Source organism: Daucus carota, chromosome 9 (genome assembly GCF_001625215.2).
Source record: "Daucus carota subsp. sativus chromosome 9, DH1 v3.0, whole genome shotgun sequence".
Classification (NCBI taxonomy): domain Eukaryota; kingdom Viridiplantae; phylum Streptophyta; class Magnoliopsida; order Apiales; family Apiaceae; genus Daucus; species Daucus carota.
Window position 1 is genome coordinate 35210747 of NC_030389.2, and position 6000 is coordinate 35216746.

Sequence of the window (6000 nt, forward strand, 5' to 3'; positions counted from 1 at the left end):
CTTGTTTCATACTATAACCTGGAGCGATCCGTGGATGTTTAGGGTCAATGCATATATTATTATTGTTTACAGGTTTATATTGTTGTGTGACCCCCAAGTCTATGACCCGGATTTGGAGGGCGTCACAGGTTGGTATCAGAGCTACAGGTTATGAGTCAATGAAACAAGCCTAGATTGTCGGGTTTGGGTAGAGGGATTAAGATTAGAAATGAGTGATAGGTAGATAGAACGTTGAGAGGTGAGTATCAAAGGAAAATAGGCCCTTGTGCTCTCAGAGATTCTTATACATGTTCTGTTACATTGATTTACAGATATTCACGATGTCAGACCCTATCATTCCTCCCAGAGATATACCCTCGACCTCTCATGCTAGGCCTCTCATACGTGGACCCCCACCCAGTACATCTAGTTCCACCCGAGGTTCTTCTATCCATACTTCTTTTCGTGATGCACCCCGCCCTGTTCCATATCATGAGTTTGAGGCGATGAGGATGGATTGTCGGTACTTACTCGGGCAGATCAGAGAGTTGGAGCGTATTATACAGATGATGGACCCTAGTAGAGCTGAGCGGGAGCTGAGGCAGAAGATTGTTGATGTTAGGATGAGGGCGATGGCGAAGTTTACTGCAGTGAGTGAGGGTCAGGGCGACTTAGCAGACTGGGCTATATGGATCATGGGAGAGTTGGATAAGCTTGGAGGTCCTACTTTTCCTTGGAGTTAGACGGTGGTAGTTATAGAGTGGAGGTACCATGTACATTAGTGTGTAGTGTGTAGTGTGTAGTATATCGTCAGCCAGTTTTGACCCTGTATAGACTAGCGGTGTTGACTAGTGTGTAGGTTGGATGTTCTGCTTTACTTTTGACAAGCGCTTGCGCTGATGTACCCCCAGCTCTTTATATATATCAGAATTTTCCTTTTCATATTGTCTTTACCTTATTGCACCTGTTTTACTTACTTTACATATTGCTCTTGTTTTATTTATCTTGTCAACTGTACCTGATATAAACCTTGTTTCTTTCATCATCATTCTGTTCTGTAAAGAAGCATGCGATTTATTTAATTCAATGATTAAAAATGTTTTCAAAAAGAAATATTCTGTTTTCTAAAAACAATTGTTAAAAGTTTTGGGAGGTTAAATAAACTGCTTGTTTCTTTACAGAGCTATGCCTCCTAGAAGACAAACCCGTGCAACCAACCCTGATGACAACAACAATAATAACAATCCAGAACCTACAATGGCCCAGATTCTTCAGATCTTGGCCCAACAGACTGCCAACCTGACTCAACAGCAGGAAAGGCAGGCTAATCCCCAGGTTACTTTCAAAAACTTTCAGTCTGTTAATCCTCCAGAGTTTAAGGGTTCAGCGGACCCTATTGAGGCTAGGATATGGTTGAAGGAAATTGAAAAGGCATTTGTGTTAGTTAAAGTGAGAGATGAGCAGAAGACTGAGTTTGCTAGTTATTATCTGAAGGAGGAGGCCACCTATTGGTGGGAGTCTGTGAGAGCAATGGAAGGGACAGAGGATGTTACTTGGGATAGGTTTAAGGAGTTGTTTTTGGAGAAATACTGTAAGTCTAAATGTAAAGACAACCCTATCTGTTACATAGGGATGATAACTCAACAATAGAACAGGACAAGTAAATAACACTACGCCTGCACCGAAATCGGAAGATACGAAGACAAAGGTTGAAGAAGCCATCTACAGTCTTGAAGGAATAAGTTCACTGGAAGAAGTTCATTAATATGTTCATGCCTCAGTGAAGAATAAAGATTGAAGTATTCAAGATTGTGGAAGCAATGAAGATGTTGTCCAAGTACTCGAAAGATTTTAGTGCAACCCCTGAAGCAAGATATTTGTATATATCTTGGTTGATTATTTTATAATCAACACTCCGAAGCAAAATTCAGTTCTGGTATGATTGATCAATGTTCACTGACAAAGACGGTATAATGTTTGACTTCAGTGTTAGTCGCTTGTGAACCAGACCAGTGCACTAAGCGTTAGCACGTACGGAGTTATGCAAAGTATTTATCAATAGAAGAATTGATTCGGTCAATTGCAAGTCATGTGTGCCAAGCCAAGCGAAATACCTAGCCTCCGCAAGCTATGCCAAAGCTTACTACACAACTGCCATAGGTCAAGCTGCCACAGAAAGCCATATCAGGAAGTGACCTATCTTATATATGTGTGCACTTATATATTTGTATATGTACAAAATATATTTATATATATGTATATATGTATATTTAATTAAATATAATATATATAATATATATGTATATATGTTTTTAAACATATGTATATGTATATTTATATGTATATATATTTAAATAAATATATATGTATATAGTATATGTAATTATATATTACATAAACATTTATATATTCAAGTGTGTATATATATATATATATATATATATTATATTATGTACATAAATATATCTATATTTATATATAAAAAGAGTTATATATATCTCTATATATATATATATATTTATATTTATATTTACATATGATTATATGTATATTATATATATTTAGATATATGAGAATATATTTAAATATATGTGTATATATATATATTACTATATGTTTATATAAATATTATATATATATATATATTTATATATACTTTTCTTTATATATATTCATATTTATATTTATATTTGTAAATAACTATATATATCTCTATATATATTTATATATTTGTATTTGTATTTACATATAATTATATATTATATATATTTGAATATATGAGAATATATTCAAATATATGTACATATATTATTATATGTTCTTATAAATAATATATATGTGTATATATTTATATATACTTTTATTTATTAATACAAACACAACATAATATATTATATATTATAAGGCATGCGTGTTAGGGTGATGTCATGTGTCTACTACAAACTAGGGTTTGCATGGACACATGATGTCATGTGTCTAGGGTTTGGAAAAAGAGCTAGCGCAAGCAACAGGTAGATAAGGAACAAATTATATGGAACCAGGAGGAGCTTAAGTTGGCGCAACTCAGGAATGTGGAGGCGCAAGGAGGGTTTCCTGGCCCCACAGAACTTCTCCTTGCGCCAGAAATCATCCATGCTTTATTGATCTGTTTAAGGTGGCGCAAGTTATTTCAGGAGGAAAAAAAGGGCAAGCGCAAGGAAGAATGCCAGCTCTCCCTTTCTAGCGCAAGCAAGCCAAATATATGTATTAACTTAAATCAATTCATTTGATTTGATTAATGGCGCAAGGAAGGAACAAGTTAGAAAGGTGGCGCAAGTTGACATGGTTGGCGCAAGGACGAGGAAGATTTGAAGCTTTCTGATTGGTGGAAAGCTTAGTTGCGCCAAGCGCAAGCACCAGCTGAGTGTTGAATCCAAAGTCTATAAATAGAGGCTTTGTGTTTCTTTTTGAACACAACAACTACAACTACCCACATTACACACTTTGTAAAGGGCACACACTACACACATACGAGAGCTTAGATAGAAGATCTGTTTTGATAGGCGTTTGTGTGTAGAGTGTATTGTAGTCTCTGCAGCCAACCTTCGGGTTTGGATTTATAGCACCTTCGAGGTATTTATCAATATACAGATATACCTTGGAAAATATTGTGTGTTGGTTTAATATTTTCATATCCTCAGAAACCGACCCTATAAATATCCGGAACACGAAACCCATTACAGGACTGCAATTTATTTATCCGCAAGATTCGAAAGAATTTTAAATTGTAGTGAGTATCGTATTCAACCCCCCCTTCTACGATACTTTGGACCTAACAATTGGTATCAGAGCAGGCTGATTGATATACAAATCAGGATCCTTATCGTACGGAAAATCAAGAACCTAGCTTTTGATATTTGATTAGGGGAAATGTTCTTCCGGTTTGTGTTGCTGAATTTGTCCGTAGGCCTAAACAAGGATTATCTGTCGGATACTGAACTTTGGACCGGGACTTATAAATTTATACTTTAAATTTTAATAAGTTTATTTTATAAATTTGACTTAATTTATTTTAAACTTATTAATTGAGTTTATTATGAATTAATTAAATTTATCTTATAAACTTAATTAAATTTACTTTATAAACTTTGTTAAATTCATTTAATAAATTTGCTTAAATTTATTTTAGACTTGTAAAGTTTACTCTTAGACTTTATCAAGTTTATCATAAATTTTTATAAATTTATTATTTAAATTTGTATAGTTTATGATTTAAATTTAAGTTAAAATATAAAATATAAATTTAAGAGGATTTAACTGATTATGGATATAAGTTCAAGTTCAAGGGTTCAATTTCATTTGTTCTGGAAGCTATGATTTAATTGGAGACGAGACACTTGAATATTTTCAAAAATTAAATTTATCTAATAAATTTTAATATATTTACTAAATGAATTTGAAATAAATTTATTCTAAACTTATTCAGTTTATTATGAATTTATTTGAATTTATTTTCTAAATATAATTAAATTTACTTTATAGATTTAACTAAGTTTATTTTATACTTTATTTTCTTTCATCTTTTAAAACTTAATTTTAAAATTTATTTTCTTTATAATTTAAACTTAGTTTAAATAATCAAGTGTCCCGTAACCTTTTTAATTATTCTACTCCAAGACAAATCAGATTGACATTTAGTTGAGACAGATCAGGCTGACAGATTACAAGACAAACACCGGGCTTTCAAATACCAGATTCTCAGAACCGGTAATGGAAGTACATTGATGACCCAATCCAATTGATTACTCAAAGGATTATTAGAAGCAGTTTTCTATGTTCGACAAAGCTGATTGTGATTCGAAGAAGATTCTATTGAAGACTAATTTGGTACTACTAACAGTGGATTTTGAAGAAGGTACTTCAGGCCTTGATCTGAGTAATTACTCCGACTTGATTATCAGATCACCAGATCAGGATGGGAATTTGCTACATCTACAATGAAGCATCTTTCCAGGGCTCGGAATGTCAACTTTGAATGGCACCACTAGTAGTAGGAAAAGAGAAGTTTTTGCAGAAGAATCTTCAAGGGATTTCAATCTAACTCAGTGATTCAAGGATATACAATTACTCAGTGAATTGTACCAATGCTAAATCTATTTGGAATCAGCTGAGATCAAAGACAGAGAACTGTGGAGGTTTAAGGATATAGTTATTGAGTTACTACCGCACCAAATCAGTTTCGTGCATTTATGTCAAAACCTTAGGATTGAACAGAAGAGTTTGTAACTTCTGAATTTGAGGAAGCTCAAGTCGACGAAAGCTAACACTTTTGAAGAATGTGAGGACAGAACTTCAAGGATTAGCATAACACTGTCTGAGAGGTTTAGTCATGTCAGATTCAGATGGAATACATTGGTTTCAAGTGGAGACTCTTCGGGGTTCAGTTCGACAGGTTGTTTAAAAACTGAGTTGGTCAGTACACACAATATTGTTTGGTATCTTTAGCAAAGAAGGGTTGCTATATATATTGAAGCCTCGACAAACAAGGATGATAGGGCTTGTCTGAAATTCAAGTGGATGTTTTGAAAGAAACATCACAACAAGTTCTTATGCTATTTTAGGAAAGGTGTGAGATTGATCAATTGCTGATGAGAATGATGATTATGGTTATCTGGCTATCCAAGCATTCTCTGAAGATGATTCACTTTGCACATCTCAGGTATGAATTCTTTCTAACTTTGCAATACTTATTTCTTTATATTCAAAGCATGTTATAAATCTTCGAGTAGAATTGTTCAACACACAAGCACAAGCATGATAGCATCACAATAGATAATGTTAAACTAGTATGCTAGATGACTATTCTGGTAACTAGGATTGATGATAATCTTGTGCATGTGTCTTTAGCAGATTCTTAACATGTGTATGAATATTTAGGATTTGATTATTTGCAATGGTGAGATTAGAAGCTTTCCTTTGGAAAACAACTCTTAGTTTTAGGGGTTATGATCCTAGCATATATAACTTTGTTAAAACACTTAC